The following is a 17,405-nucleotide window of genomic DNA, read 5'->3' on the forward strand; positions in this document are numbered from 1 at the left end:
CAATTGAAAAAAGGACTAAACCCCAGGTAAGAAAAATATTTCTTAATATTAACCAAATATGAAACTGACAATCTGCAAAAGGAAATATATTTGCCATGAGTCAGGTTCATGTAAGTACAATACATATATTTAGAACTTTATATAAATGCATAAAGTGCCAAACCATAGCTGAGGTGTCTTAAGAAATAAAAAAATACTAACCAAAAGACACCCATCCACATATAGCAGATAGCCAAACCAGTACTGAAACAGTTATCAAAGTTTGTAAAACTGAATTGTGGGTGTGGTGAGGGGTGTATTTATAGGCATTTTGAGGTTTGGGAAACTTTGTACCTCCTGGTATGATTGTATATCCCATACATCACTAGCTCATGGACTCATGCCAATTACATGAACGAAAATGACTCAGGATCATGAGAAGTGGGCGGAATTTAAACTTTGGTGTGTCTGGGTATCTTTTGCCTCCTTTTAGTGGTCAGGAGGGGAATACTTACATGTGATGACTAATTGACTCCATCTGATTAAAGAAATAAGACTTTCATAATCTACAAGGTTCTGTACCTTACAGTTTTCCTGGCCCTGTACATGACTATGAGTCATCCAACAGTGTGTGTTTCAGAAATATACACTCTGGTGGATAATGTATTTGTATTGTTTGGGTAAGATGTTATTGTTTGATTTGACATGAGGCAAGTTAACTGGAGCCTCAATAACCTTTCCCTTAAAGGGACATTACACAGAGATGGTAATATAAAATGGTAAATCATATATCTAAAAAAAAAACTCTGCAATATACTTATTTATTTTGTTCCCTTTTCCTGTAATTCTTTTCTGAAATTATGAGCTTTTCAGTTCCTGTTAGAAATGGAAGTGCAGAACACAGTTATATTTCACATAGCCATTGGCTGCACACACTAGTGACATTTATAACTTTTTCTAATTGGCAACAGCAGAGAAGGCAACATGGCAGCTCCCATTGTTTTATATACAATAAAAGTTAACACTTATTTTGTCAATATTTTAACAGCTAATGAAACTTAAAAAAATACATCTACATGTTATTCTCAGACTAATCTTTTCTTTGAATACATCATTCTATCTAGCATTTATTTAGTGTTTAATGTCCCTTTAATTGGAGTACCTTACAAATAATTAACCGGGTCTGCATTACATGCAGGGCATCAAACCCCTGTGCCCCCCTCGTTTCTACACTCAACATATCATCGTCACACTACCATGATATATCAAAAACTCAGCTTTTTTTTTATTCTAGCTCACTTTGTGATTATACTTTTATCATCAAGTACACATGATATGACATTTTTTAGAATGCACAATACTGCACATAAGAAGCACAACACAGCAACTGTATTGGAACAACTTTATTAACTCAGCCAAGCAATGATTAACATTCACATCTATTGTCACATCATACAAATGTAAATACAAAATTACTACAGTACAATATATATTCTCTGCATGATCCAAAATATTTGGTGGCCCCAAAAAAAGGTTTAAAATTCAGCAGCTTATCAAAACTAAAACCATATATTTATAGTGAATAAGCAGAAGGAAACTGAGAAACATAACTCAGTTTAGATGGTTAAAGTTAAGGATATGTTTGAAAGAAACATCGTAACTAAGAAATGTAAAGGGACATTAAAGTCAATATTTTTCTGAGATGCAGCTAAAAGAGGGTATTTTAAAATGTATTATAGCCTGTGTTTTTAGAAAAAGAATAAAATGTTTCTGTGCTTACAAAAAACATTTTATTTTGATGATGGTGAGGATCTGTCACTTTTTGCAACATTACAGTTGTGAGTTGTCCTTATTGAGCAATGATCCTTGATAGACATGCATTTTCTGTTAGTTTCAATATCAATTTAACAGTGTTAATGACCATTTTCATGCAAACATTTCTAATGTGTGTTCTTTTTTCATGTTTCATATAATTATTTTGAGTTTAATGTCCCTTTAAAGAAACAATCTGCTATAAAGCTTGTATTAAAATTTTTACAACCTAATTTGCTAACAGAAAAAAAAAAAATCTATTTCACAATTGTTTTGAATTGATAACTTACATTCAGTGTTTATATTTGTTAATAATGGTATTGTTGGACCTGCTTAATGACTACATTTTATTATAAGACGACTGTAATAGCATATCCATGGTTATTTAAATGATAGCCACACAACTCTGCAAGCATTTAAAGTATATTTAAATAGTATATGAATAAAATGGCTTACAACAAAATATTTTCATACAATCTGAATATAAAAGAGCTTTACGTTTGTAAGGGTAATGATCTTTATTACAACGTAAACAGAAGTATCTGAAATTTGCTATGAACCTCAGCTATGTGGTAAAAAAAAGCAAAACACATTTTGTTAAGTAGTTATGGACCTACGTCCGCAACCTGCAATGTAACTGCATCATATTGCTGGCTGGGCAAATCTTCACAGTATAACTGTAAGGCCATAAACTGTGACAGCAAAGGGACATTCATCAGAATTGCTAACTCTTTTACATTATGTGTTTGCGTAAGACTTGCAGAGTTTTGTTTATAGAAATTAATCTCATTTACTCTATTGCTAACAGGGTAATAAACTCATTACCATAGAAGTACTAAGGTATTGGCTGCAGAAAGTTAATAGGCTTTCTACATGATTATTTTTTATAAATAATACTTTCTGTTATCAACTTAGGTTAAAAGCAGCTGTTTATTTTTCTTATGGTTAGAGTCCTTCAAAGAGAGGGAAGCTCAAACAGGAAATTAGAAGGTAGATATAAAACAGTAAACACAGACCCTCCTGAGGTTCCTACAACATAAAAATATTCAAGTAGAAAATCTACATCACATCATAGCAGCGGCTATTTATGTAGTTTAGCACACTAACAGCACTTTTATTCAGTGTGAGAGAGACATTTAAGCCGTGCTTTTCACATGCCAAGAGGCAGAAAACACTGGAATGTAACAAGACAAGACTCACAATTCTATAGACATTCCATTGACATTCAACAACTGTCAAGACTAGATCACAATAGAAAAACGCTTATATATCCCATGATGCACAAATTAAAGAACCGTTGATTATGAGTCAGAAATGGCAATCCTGTCTCCTGTTCTTATTAAGATTAACAAAAGTGTAATTATTACAATTGACTTAAGGTACTATTAAATGATTTTAGGAATTAAAACCAAGCAAAAAGAAAACTCTTAATGGGGTTTAATCAATTTTGCAATTGTTTTATTGGTTACAACTTCTGTCCAGACTATTTTGGTAAGAGACAGGCATACAATTAGGTGTATTAAAGCCCACACACATTGAGCAATTAGTACTTTATATTTATTATGGTATATAAGCAATCACTTACAGTAGGGAAAGAACAAAGACCTACTAAGAGAAACACAGTTTTCTTCGGTTTGATCTATGATTTTTTTTTTTTTTATACCAATTATGGTAGTTTTCGCAAGAAAATAGTTTGTTTGTTTTTTGCCTGCAGAAAAATAGGCACTTTCTTGTGCCAAGAAGTTATTTTTTTTTCACTGCACAGTGCACTTCGGTCAATTTGCTTTCATATGCTAGAATCCTAGCTTCTGAACTAAAGCAAGAGTTTGAGATCCGATACAACATTCGCTTTCTTACCAGATTTAATACCTGAGTGCAAATATCAGCTAAAATGTTAAAATTAAATTACAACTTTATGCATGCTTACGTTTACAAAACTGGTAATGGATTCTAAATCGTAGCATGCTTTAAAACCAACATTTTTAGGAAAGGAGATTAAAATGTAAGGCCTTCCCTTCCCTGCTATTATTAATCACAAGAAAGATTTTTTTTGTGTAACCAAAAAAAAAAAAAAAAAAGTATCAAATTTATAACATCTGTTAATTTTTTCTATCATCCTGCAAAATTTCCTCAGCCCTTTTTGTTGGATTGTGCACTGTGAACAATCTGCATGGAACTCGCAAATCACTCCAAGAGATGTCAGGCAAAGACCAACATCAAAACAAAACAAACCACAAATGCATTTCATTTCTTTAGGAAGAATAGGTGACAAAAAGTATAATTAAAATCGGTCTCTTATGATCTCATATATAGTGCAATGGCTTTTGCAATTTTTTTCACAAATGAAATAAAACCATGGAAATGGATTTTTTTCCATTCTATAAAAAAATGTTTATTTTGAAACAAACTGAGAAATGTATAATATAGAAGAGTATGGCTTAATCATTTTTGTTTACAAGTTGAAAAATCAGTATTAGAAAACTCTGACCTGCAGAGATACATACATTTTATTTTCTTCATCATCATCATGGGATACCTTATAGGCAATCTGCATTATTAAAGACTTGCTCTTTCACATGGACACAATATCAAGTGTACCAGTAAAGTTTTTCACATTCACAGTACATAAGAAAAATACACGTGGAAAGAAAAGTAAAAGGTTAAATTAACAAGGGTTTATTCACAGGAATACAAGTGGAAAAGCAACAGAAAAGTTAAACAAATTAAATGAAAAAGGGAATCAAAACCCAACTTTCATTGTGTAGCTTTAAACTTGCACCCCTTAACATACATGGTACAAAGGGCCACCAACAGTGCAGATACCCTGCGTCTTACCTATTAACTTAAGATGTTCCAAGATCATGCTTTGGGGGGGGGGGGGGGGAAACAAGGTTAATATGTTGTTGGAATAAACACTAAATTATAACAATTATCTTGATTTCTACAGTGTAATAAAATATGTATGCAGCAATAAACGGTTATTTTTTTTCTATCATCTTGGAACTCATTCTTATAAAACCCCTTGTACATTACCATGCAAAAAACACATCACACTGACAAGAGGTTCTGCACAAGTATACCAGCTTCTCATATTGTGTTATGCACAATACAATACTAATATCTTTGTCTTCCAAATTAAAGAGATTTTTCTTATTTATTGTTTAACCGTAGGGTGCATCACTGCTACCTATATTAAAAAAAAATAAAAATAGGGCTATATTTTAACAGGTAAACTAAAGAAGAAAAAATCCTGACGCATACGGGTAATTATTTTCCTACCTTACAGTGTGACACAAGTATACTTCTTTATCTCTCTATGTTACAATACTTTTTTACCACTGATTGTTTAGGACTTTATATCCCTCCAGACTTGGAAAAGCTTAAGACTGTGCAAAACTTCTCAGGCTATAGCTACCACTGAAGGGAAACAAAATATGTCTTGGTAAAGAATTCATCACCTCTGCTGAGCATTCATTTGCAAGTGTTTTAGCAGCAAAGGGACTATTCTTATAAAAATAAAAAAATTAATGTATATTGTAAACTAAAAACAGTTATATTTGACTTGTTTCTTCCCTCTTAAAAAAATAAATAAAACAAATACACAATATATTTGGCTTTTTTTTTGAATGTCACATTATGCAGTAGATTTTTTTTTCTCTCTATCAGCAGGCATTTGTTTAGTACCTGCTCTTAAGTATATCAAGCTGCATTTAACAGGACTGACTTCATCTAAGTGTATCTTCATTTAACATGCAAACATCAAGAACTCCCAATCAGTGGGACAGACATTTTATCGCCCCCTTCGCTTAAAAAAAAAAAAAAAAAATATATAAATCAATATAATCCCATTCATAAGATTTCCTTTAACATGTGCAAAATTTATTGTTTCCTGTTACTTATCCCCTAGAGTTCAACTATAAAGGTACTTCTTTACCGTACAATTCCCGATTTACCAAAATCTGCTGTTTGGCATTTATAGTCTTCATTTGTTTCCTCACATCCAGTGCAGAACTGAAAAAGGAGACATTTCCTCCCACAAAGGCTCCAGACGTTTAAACGTTTTCCAACATCGACTTAATACAGTGACGGCAACACCTCCCTCCCGCCCCTCCCAGTAGGCTTTTGGGATTGTACTGTATTTCCTACTGGTTTACCCTTCCCCCCTGTAAAAGGGTAGCATTTTCCCTGGGTTCTGAGGCTCCCACGTTGTCTCCCAGACTGAAGGACCTAAAAACGGCAGAGAGGTTAAAATATTAGCAGTTGACCTCCACACACAACATGAACAAACCCCCAAAAGTAGCCAAATTAAGTGACAGATCAATTAAAAGGTGGTGTTTACTTGTGTCCTCCTTATTACTGTGGGACACTGATTTCTGTCAGAAGTAGTACTGGCATTAATGACTAATTAACATTACTGTTTGGATAATATATACAAATCTCACCCAATAAAATCTGTACTGTGAAGCCCCGTCCTATAAGCTTTGCAGCATTTGGCTAAATCTGAACAGATAGTATAACTTCTACTCTAGTCTACCTCATTTCTAGGTATGCAGTTCTGATTAAAAGGACATACAACTCAAAACTTTGCTTTCATGATTTAGATAGAGCATACAATTTTAAACAAATTTATACCACTATTAAATTTGCGTAATTCTTTAGTAATCCATCAGGCATATATGTGCAGCCACCAATCAGCAGCTAGCTTCCAGTACTGCATTGCTGCTTCTGATCCTAACTAGGTTTGCTTTTCAACAATAAAGAGAACAAAGCAAACTAAAGTAGTAAAGATGTATGTTTAAAAATGCACATTCTGAATTATGAATATTAATTTGGATTTTCACTTTAATGTCTTACGTCAAGCAACTAAAGTAACAGCTCGAGAGAAATGGCTAGCAGAAAAAGAACCTTTCAGGACATAAATTGGTTGGGTTCATGCAGAGAAGCTTAACACACACTCAGAACCACATTGAGGCTCCAAGGTGAAGTCACCGGATAAATAACAGGTCTGAGTTGCACTAAACAAAGATCTAAATATAACAGAAACTTAGCAATCTTCTTGAGATACAGAACAGAAATCTGACCCTTAAAAAGACATGAAATTGTTTTCATAATTCAGATAGAGAATACAGTTTTAAACAACTTTCCAATTTACTTCTATTTGGTAAATTCTTGTTTGAAGGAGCAGTGATGCACTACTGGTGCTAGCTGAAAACCAATGACAATAGGCATATAAGTGCAGCTACCAATCAGCAGCTTCTGAACCTACCTAAGTTTGCTTTTCAACAAAGGGTACAAAAACAATGCAAAATTAGTAATACATTGGAAAGTTATTTAAAACTGCATGTTCTATCTGAATAAAACAAAATTTATGCTTACCTGATAAATTTCTTTCTTTTGCGATGTACCAAGTCCACGGTTTCATCCTTACTTGTGGGATATTATCCTTCCTAACAGGAAGTGGCAAAGAGAGCACCCACAGCAGAGCTGTCTATATAGCTCCCCCTTTAACTCCACCCCCCAGTCATTCGACCAAAAGGCCAAGGAAGAAAAAGGAGAAACTATAAGGTGCAAAGGTGACTGAAGTTTTCAATAAAAAATACTGTCTGTGGACTCCGCAAAAGAAAGAAATTTATCAGGTAAGCATTTTGTTTTCTTTTGCAAGATGTACCCAGTCCATGGTTTCATCCTTACTTGTGGGATACCAATACCAAAGCTTTAGGACACGGATGAAGGGAGGGACAAGACAGGAGCCTAAACGGATGGCACCACTGCTTGCAAAACCTCTCCCCCAAAAATAGCCTCCGAAGAAGCAAAAGTATCAAATTTGGAAAATTTGGAAAAGGTATGAAGCGTAGACCAAGTTGCAGCCTTAAAAATTTGTTCAACAGAAGCATAATTTTTAAAAGCCCATGTGGAAGCCACCGCTCTAGTAGAGTGAGCAGTAATTCTTTCAGGAGGCTGCTGTCCAGCAGTCTCATAAGCCAAACGGATGATGCTTTTCAGCCAAAAGGAAAGAGAGAGGTAGCCGTAGCCTTTTGACCCCTACTCTTTCCAGAATAGACAACAAACAAAGAAGATGTTGACGAAAATCTTTGGTTGCCTGCAAATAAAACTTCAAAGCACGAACCACGTCCAAGTTGTGCAACAAACGTTTCTTCTTAGAAGGAGGATTAGGACACAGAGAAGGAACAACAATTTCCTGATTGATATTCCTGTTAGTAACAACCTTAGGGAGGAACCCAGGTTTGGTACGCAAAACCACCTTATCAGCATGGAAAACAAGATAAGGCGAATCACATTGTAATGCAGATAGTTCAGAAACTCTTCAAGCTGAAGTGATAGAAACTAGAAACAGAACTTTCCAAGATAGAAGCTTAATATCTATGGAATGCATGGGTTCAAACGGAACCCCCTGAAGAACTTTAAGAACTAAATTTAGACTCCATGGCGGAGCAACAGGTTTAAACACAGGCTTGATTCTAACTAAAGCCTGACAAAAAGCCTGAAAGTCTGGAACATCTGCCAGACGCTTGTGCAATAAAATAGACAAAGCAGATATCTGTCCTTTTAAGGAACTAGCTGACAATCCTTTCTCCAATCCCTCTTGGAGAAAGGACAAAATCCTAGGAATCCTGATCTTACTCCATGAGTAGCCTTTGGATTTGCACCAAAAAAGATATTTACGCCATATCTTATGATAGATTTTCCTGGTGACTGGCTTTCGAGCCTGAATCAAGGTATCTATGACCGACTCAGAGAAACCCTGCTTTGATAAAATCAAGCGTTCAATCTCGAAGCAGTCAGTTGCAGAGAAATTAGATTTGGATGCTTGAACGGACCTTGAATCAGAAGGTCCTGTCTCAGTGGCAGAGTCCATGGTGGCAGAGATGACATGTCCACCAGGTCTGCATACCAAGTCCTGCGTGGCCACGCAGGTGCTATCAAAATCACTGAAGCTTTCTCCTGTTTGATTCTGGCAATCAGACGCGGAAGGAGAGGGAATGGTGGAAACACATAAGCCAGGTTGAACGACCAGGGTACTGCTAGAGCATCTATCAGTACTGCCTGAGGATCCCTTGACCTGGACCCGTAACGAGGAAGTTTGGCGTTCTGACGAGACGTCATCAGATCCAATTCTGGTGTGCCCCAAAGCTGAACCAGTTGAGCAAACACCTCCGGATGGAGTTCCCACTCCCCCGGATGAAAAGTCTGACGACTTAGAAAATCTGCCTCCCAGTTCTCTACCCCTGGGATATAGATTGCTGATAGATAGCAAGAGTGAGTCTCTGCCCATCGGATTATTCTAGAAACTTCTATCATAGCTAAGGAACTCCTTATTCCCCCTGATGATTGATATAAGCCACAGTCGTGATGTTGTCAGATTGAAATCTGATCAATCTGGCCGAAGCCAGCTGAAGCCACGCCTGAAGAGCATTGAAGATCGCTCTTAATTCCAGAACATTTATCGGTAGGAGGGCCTCCTCCTGAGTCCACAAACCCTGTGCTATCAGGGAATTCCAGACTGCACCCCAGCCCAGTAGGCTGGCATCTGTCGTGTCTATAACACATGCTGGCCTGCGGAAACACATTCCCTGGGACAGGTGATCCTGTGACAACCACCAGAGAAGAGAATCTCTAGTCTCCTGATCCAGATTTATCTGAGGAGATAAATCTGCATAATCCCCATTCCACTGTCTGAGCATGCATAGTTGCAGTGGTCTGAGATGTAAACGAGCAAACGGAACTATGTCCATTGCCGCTACCATTAGTCCGATTACCTCCATACACTGAGCCACTGACGGCCAAAGAATGGAATGAAGAGCTCGGCAGGTGGCTAAAATCTTTGATTTCTTGACTTCCGTCAGAAATATTTTCATGTCCACCGAGTCTATCAGAGTCCCTAGGAATGAAACTCTTGTGAGAGGGGAAAGAGAACTCTTTTTTTACGTTCACCTTCCACCCATGAGATCTTAGAAAGGCCAACACGAAGTGTGAGACTTGGCTAGTTGGAAAGTCGACGCTTGAATTAGAATGTCGTCTAGATAAGGCGCCACTGCTAAGATACGCATCCTTTAAGTCCACGGTGGTCATATATTGACCCTCCTGGATCATTGGTAAAATAGTCCGAATGGTCTCCATCTTGAAGGATGGGACTCTGAGGAATTAGTTTAGGATCTTGAGATCTAGGATTGGTCTGAAGGTTCCCTCTTTTTTGGGAACCACAAACAGATTGGAGTAGAACCCCTGCCCCTGTTCTGTGGGCAGATCACTCCCATGGTAAGTAGATCTTCTACACAGCATAGGAACGCCTCTCTTTTTGTCTGGTTTACAGACAATTGAGAAAGATGGAATCTCCCCCTTGGAGGAGAATCTTTGAAATCTAGAAGATACCCCTGGGTTTACGATGTCTACAGCCCAAGAGTCCTGAACGTCTCTTGCCCAAGCCTGAGCAAAGAGAGAAAGTCTGCCCCCTACTAGATACGCTCCCGGATCGGGGGTTACCCCTTCATGCTGTCTTGGTGGCAAGCAGCAGGCTTCTTGGTCTGTTTACCTTTGTTCCAAGCCTGGTTAGGTCTCCAGACTGGCTTCGCTTGAGCAAAGTTCCCCTCTTGCCTTGCAGCAGGGGAAGAGGAAGCGGGACCACCCTTGAAGTTTCGAAAGGAACGAAAATTATTCTGTTTGGTCCTCATCTTATTTGACTTATCCTGAAGGAGGGCATGACCTTTCCCTCCAGTGATGTCTGAAATAATCTCTTTCAGTTCAGGCCCGAATAGGGTCTTACCCTTGAAAGGGATGGTCAAAACCTTAGATTTTGATGACACATCAGCCGACCAGGAGTTAAGCCATAACGCTCTACACGCTAAAATGGCAAAACCTGAATTCTTTGCCGCTAATTTAGCCAGATGGAAAGCGGCGTCTGTAATGAAAGAATTAGCTAGCTTACAGGAACAATGCACGCTAGAGGCTGGAGAAGAAAACCCTGATGAACAAAAAATTTCCTTATGAGACCCTCTAATTTTTTATCCATAGGATCTTTGAAAGCACAACTGTCTTCAATAGGTATAGTTGTACGCTTAGCCAGAGTAGAAATAGCTCCCTCCACCTTAGGGACCGTCTGCCACGAGTCCCGCATGGTGTCGTATATGGGGAACATAACGGAGGGGCAACGAACGGAATACCTGGTCTATCCCACTCCTTAGTAACAATGTCCGAAATCCTCTTAGGGACCGGAAAAACATCATTGTAAATAGGAACCTCTAAATATTTGTCCATTTTACACACTTTCTCTGGAACTACAATAGGGCCACAAGCAAATTAAACAATTAACCCCCAAATATTGAAACCGGATTGACAAAGTGTCAAAAACCGGTAAAAACCCTGTCAGCACCTTGCCACAGCTCTGAACCGTGAACTCGGTACATCTTGCAAAAGAAAACTCATTTTGGTTTCATGCACCTTTAAGAGAGATAGCTGTCCAATCCATACTGGAGAAATACAAGGACTCTAGGAAACTTTCCAGTTTAAATTAAAAGATTTTGACCACTTTGTCAGATAACCCGCTGACACAATTATGCCTCAATTGCCAGGCTTTCACAGCTAGAGTCTTGATACCCTGAAAGAAGGGACCCTGGGGGAACTGTGACTGGGAGAAGATTTTTACTTCACTACAATGAGAGAAATTATCATGTTAGTATATATTTTGTTTTCTTTCTTTCATAAGGTGGTAAGAGTCCACAAGCCATCACGTGTGATCTAATACACAAGCTATGGAGTCCACAAGATTACCGTGAAAGGGTGGGGCATGAACATAAGGCAGGATCATAAAGGGCCATAAAATAGGGTGAAATAATTGCTGAATTTCAAAATATTATAGATACCTGTAACATTTGTTGCAGCCAAATCCTTCATTAAACCCTTCATTCACTCCTGTGATTCTTTCGACTCCAACTCCCCCCTAGAGCATTACCATATTTGTAAGGTGCTATTCACCCTTGCATCTTCGGCCGAACACACCTGTTAGCACCTCAGGTCTGAGGAAGGGGATTTAGTCCCCGAAACATCACCATTTAGTCTTTCCTGCTATCAAATAAGCCCTACAAATGAATTGTTTCAGTCAAGAGGCTAGAGTATGCATTGTAGCCTTTTATCTCCTTTGGAATCCAGAAAAGTGAACAATGAAGAGGATTATTTAAAAACATGGACTCAAAATAAAACTACATCCAGATTATTCTAGAGCTGCTTCTTGAAATTTATGGGAGCCAAACACAAATAAGGAACTGCAATCTCTTGATTGTGATCTGCTGAAACCATTTAGTGTAAAAACATAGAGTCTTCTAAGAACTGCCTTATCCTGAAGAAAGGTAAGGAGACTCAAATGAATGTGCAGATATTTCCAAAGCTCTACTAAAGAAATGGCTAGAAGAAGCAAAACCTTCCAAGGCCAAACATAGGTTTAAGAGGAGGAAAGAATGGTTTGAATACCAGTCTGATACTGATCCCAATGCCCATACAAAAGCCTGAATGTTTGACAGCAGAAGAAATCTGCATCACAATTGTTTACTCCCAGAATATGAATAGCTGAGAATGAAAAAGGGAGTTGGTTCTGCCCACTTCAAAATGTTGGGAACATTCTTAATTGCCAAGAAACTGAGTTACTCCCTGAAGATTGATATACACCATAGCGGTGATAATATCAGATTGGAATTTCAGAAAATATTTCTTGAGAAGAGTCCAGTCATGTATTGCCCTGATGATAGCATGAAGATACAGAAAACCAAAAACCCCTGCACTCTCAAGATGCCCATTTAAACTGGCATCTGTGGTGACCACAACACAAACAGCACAAATACAGGATGCACCTTGAATCGCAAAATGATGAGTCATTTACCATGAGACAGACCAGCAATATAATACATGTAGATAATCTGCAAGAGATGATTGCAATCTCTGTTCCACTACTACATCCATAGCTGTAAAGAACAAAGGTGAAGCAATGCAAATGGAATTGCATCAGAAACTGCCACAATTAGACCCACTACCTGCATTCGTTGAGCAATAAATGAATGTGACAGTGTCTGTAGCTTCACACAAGCCCTTATAAATATTTTATCTTGCTGCTGAAAAGTATTTTTTTTTATAATCTTCAAGTTTTCTGTTCATGGGGTCTGTGATGGAAGTGCTATCCTCCAAAATGAATAGTGGAAGTTTGGGTGACCATTCCCAAGATTAGAAATAGCCCCGTCCACCTTGGGAATGGTCACCCAAACTTCCATGTTCGTGACAGGGACTATAATCACCCCGGAATATGAATTGCAGAGACTAGACAGGAATTGGTTTCTGCCCATGAGAGAATTCGAGACACCTCCATTATTGTTAGGGAACCCAGATAGTTGACATAAGCTACTGCTGTGACATTGTCTGGAAACGGAGATGAGACTCTTCAACAGAGACCAAGCTTGAAGAGCCCTGAAAATTGCACAGAGTCCTAGAACATTTATTGGTAACCTTGCCTCCGGGGATCCCTAACTCCCCGTGCTCTCAGAGACCCCCAAACAGCTCCCCAATCTGAGAGACTTGCATCTGTAGGGATGACAGTCCAGGTAGGATGAGCAAAAGAAGCCCCCTGAATAATAAACTGATGATCCAACCACCAAGTCAGAGACTGACTTGTACTGGGATCTAAAAATATCCTTTGAGGCAGCAGAGTATAATCTCTGTACTATTGACGCAGCATACACAGCTGAAGTGGCCTCATGTGAAAGACGTGCCAACAGAATTGCATCTGAAGCTGCCATCATGAGACCTACAAAGAACTACTAAGGGGATAGAGAGAGAGAGACTGAAGGTTCAGACAAGCTGACACAAATTTTACGCTTCTCTGCTAGAGAAAGACTCAGAGACTAAATTTATTTGAAAACCAAAAAAAGTTACTTTTGTTTGAGGAATGAAATTTTAAGGGAAAATTAATCCTCCGGAAAAAGAGTACACTGCACGCTTAAAAATAAAACACAATTTTTATTTAAACATTTAAAACAAAAAGAAATAAAGGCTCAAAATAGAGTGGTGTGAGCATGACTTTTTTAAGCGTGCAGCGTACTCTCTTTTTCTGCACTATTACCAGCTCCCAGCTGCACGCTGACAGGATAACCCTCACGCTTACCCCGAACCGCCTCAATGTTTCGTCACGGCATCACGTGTCCCTCACTTGGAGTGGGACGTCGACAGCAGATAGAGACGAAGGCTGGAACTTAGAGAAGCGTATCTCTACGTGAAAAACAGAATTTATGCTTACCTGATAAATGTCACTCTCTTGCGATGTATCGAGTCCACGGATTCATCCATACTTGTGGGATATTCACCTTCCTAACAGGAAGTGGCAAAGAAAGCGCCCACAGCAGAGCTGTCTATATAGCTCCTCCCTTATCTCCCCCCCCCCCCCAGTCATACGACCGAAGGCTAGGAAGAAAAATGGAGAAACTATAGGGTGCAGAGGTGACGGAAGTTTTTTTAAAATAAAAATATACTACCAGTCTTAAATAGACAGGGCGGGCCGTGGACTCGATACATCGCAAGAGAAAGAAATTTATCAGGTAAGCATAAATTCTGTTTTCTCTTGCAAGATGTATCGAGTCCACGGATTCATCCATACTTGAGGGATACCAATACCAAAGCTTTAGGACACGGATGAAGTGAGGGACAAGACAGGTACCTTAAACGGAAGGCACCACTGCTTGTAGAACCTTTCTCCCAAAAATAGCCTCCGAAGAAGCAAAAGTATCGAATTTGTAAAATTTGGAAAAAGTATGAAGCGAAGACCAAGTCGCCGCCTTACAAATCTGTTCAACAGAAGCCTCATTTTTAAAAGCCCATGTGGAAGCCACTGCTCTAGTAGAATGAGCAGTAATCCTTTCAGGAGGCTGCTGGCCAGCAGTCTCATAAGCCAAACAGATAATGCTTTTCAGCCAAAAAGAAAGAGGTAGCTGTAGCCTTTTGACCTCTCCGCTTACTAGAATAAACAACACACAATGAAGATGTTTGACGGAAATCTTTAGTTGCTTGTAAGTAGAACTTTAAAGCACGAACCACATCAAGAGTGTGAAACAGACGTTGAAGGAGGATTAGGACACAGCGAAGGAACAACAATCTCCTGATTGATATTCCTATTAGAAACAACCTTAGGAAGGAATCCAGGTTTGGTACGCAAAACCACCTTATCTGCATGGAAAACCAGAAAAGGTGAGTCACACTGTAAAGCAGATAACTCAAACTCTTTGAGCCGAAGAGATAGCTACTAAAAACAGAACTTTCCAAGATAGAAGCTTAATATCTATGGAATGCATAGGTTCAAACGGAACCCCTTGAAGAACTTTAAGAACTAAGTTTAGGCTCCATGGCGGATCAACAGGTTTAAATACAGGCTTGATTCTGACTAAACGCTTGAACATCTGGGACATCTGCCAGACGTTTGTGTAAAAGAATAGACAAAGCAGATATCTGTCCTTTTAAGGAGCTAGCTGATAATCCCTTCTCCAATCCTTCTTGGAGAAAAGACAATATTCTAGGAATCCTAATCTTACTCCATGAGTAACCCTTGGATTCACACAAATAAGGTATTTGCTCCATATCTTATGATAGATTTTCCTGGTGACAGGCTTTCTAGCTTGAATCAGGGTATCAATGACCGACTCAGAGAAACCACGCTTTGATAAAATCAGGCGTTCAATCTCCAAGCAGTCAGACGCAGAGAATTTAGATTTGGATGCTTGAATGGACCTTGGATTAGAAGATCCTGCCTCATCGGCAGAGTCCACGGTGGAACAGATGACATGTCCACCAGGTCTGCATACCAAGTCCTGCGTGGCCACGCAGGTGCTATCAAAATTACCGAAGCTCTCTCCTGCTTGATTCTGGCAACCAGACGTGGAAGGAGAGGAAACGGTGGAAATACATAGGCCAGGCTGAAGGACCAGGGCACTGCAAGAGCATCTATCAGTACTGCCTGGGGATCCCGGGACCTGGACCCGTAACAAGGAAGCTTGGTGTTCTGACGGGACGCCATCAGATCCAATTCTGGTGTGCCCCATATCTGAGTCAGCTGGGCGAACACTTCCGGATGGAGCTCCCACTCCCCCGGATGAAAAGTCTGGCGACTTAGGAAATCCGCCTCCCAGTTCTCTAACCCTGGGATATGGATTGCTAAAAGATGGCAAGAGTGAGTCTCCGCCCATCGGATTATTTTGGTTACTTCCATCATCGCTAGAGAACTCTGTGTTCCTCCTTGATGATTGATATAAGCTACAGTTGTGATGTTGTCCGACTGAAATCTGATGAATTTGGCCTTCGCTAGCTGAGGCCACGCCTGAAGAGCATTGAATATCGCTCTCAGTTCTAGAATGTTTATCGGGAGGAGAGTTTCCTCCCGAGACCATAAGCCCTGTGCTTTCAGGGAGTTCCAGACTGCACCCCAGCCTAGCAGGCTGGCATCTGTTGTTACTATGAGCCACTCTCGCCTGCGGAAGCACATTCCCTGAGACAGGTGGTCCTGAGACAACCACCAGAGAAGAGAATCTCTTGTCTCCTGATCCAGATGTATTTGAGGAGATAAATCTGCATAATCCCCATTCCACTGTTCGAGCATGCATAGTTGCAGTGGTCTGAGGTGTAGGCGGGCAAAAGGAACTATGTCCATTGCCCCTACCATAAGTCCGATTACCTCCATACACTGAGCCACTGATGGCCGAGGAATGGAATGAAGAGTTCGGCAGGTGGTTAAGCGTTTTGATTTTCTGACCTCCGTCCTACCGAGTCTATCAGAGTCCCTAGGAAGGAAACTCTTGTGAGAGGGAAGAGAGAACTTTTTTATGTTCACCTTCCACCCATGAGATCTCAGAAAAGCCAACACGATATCCGTGTGAGACTTGGCTAGCTGGAAAGTCGACGCTTGAATTAAGACGTCGTCTAGATAAGGCGCCACTGCTATGCCCCGCAGTCTTAGAACCGCCAAAAGGGAGCCTAGCACCTTTGTGAAAATTCTGGGAGCCGTGGCCAACCCGAAGGGAAGGGCCACAAACTGGTAATGCCTGTCCAGAAAGGCGAATCTGAGGAATTGATGATGATCTCTGTGAATAGGAACGTGCAGATACGCATCCATTAAGTCCACGGTAGTCATATATTGACCCTCCTGGATCAGAGGCAGAATAGTCCGAATAGTCTCCATCTTGAATGATGGTACTCTGAGGAATTTGTTTAGAATTTTGAGATCCAAGATTGGTCTGAAAGTTCCCTCTTTTTTGGGAACCACAAACAGGTTTGAGTAAAACCCTAGCCCTTGTTCCGCTTTTGGAACTGGGCGGATCACTCCCATGGTATGTAGGTCTTCTACACAGCGTAAGAACGCCTCTCTTTGTCTGGTTTGCAGACAATTGAGAAATGTGAAATCTCCCCCTTGGGGGGTGGGGGGAGTCTTTGAAGTCCAGAAGATATCCTTGGGACACAATTTCTAAAGCCCAGGAATCGTGAACACCTCTTGCCCAAGCCTGAGCGAAGAGAGAGAGTCTGCCCCCTACTAGATCCGGTCCCGGATCGGGGGCTACCCCTTCATGCTGTCTTGGAGG

At 39.7% G+C, this 17,405-nt stretch overlaps 1 protein-coding gene across 1 annotated transcript in view; it reads right to left on the minus strand.

Moving 5' to 3' along the window:
• Positions 1-1,367: 1,367 nt before the first annotated feature.
• Positions 1,368-17,405, minus strand: part of TNPO1 (transportin 1) — a 949,742-nt gene continuing 933,704 nt past the window's right edge. Inside the window, exon 22 of the mRNA XM_053699707.1 lies at positions 1,368-6,018. The gene's annotated coding sequence lies outside the window, so the exon portion shown is untranslated. The remainder of the gene's footprint in view (positions 6,019-17,405) is intronic.

Source organism: Bombina bombina, chromosome 2 (genome assembly GCF_027579735.1).
Source record: "Bombina bombina isolate aBomBom1 chromosome 2, aBomBom1.pri, whole genome shotgun sequence".
NCBI classification, from domain to species: domain Eukaryota; kingdom Metazoa; phylum Chordata; class Amphibia; order Anura; family Bombinatoridae; genus Bombina; species Bombina bombina.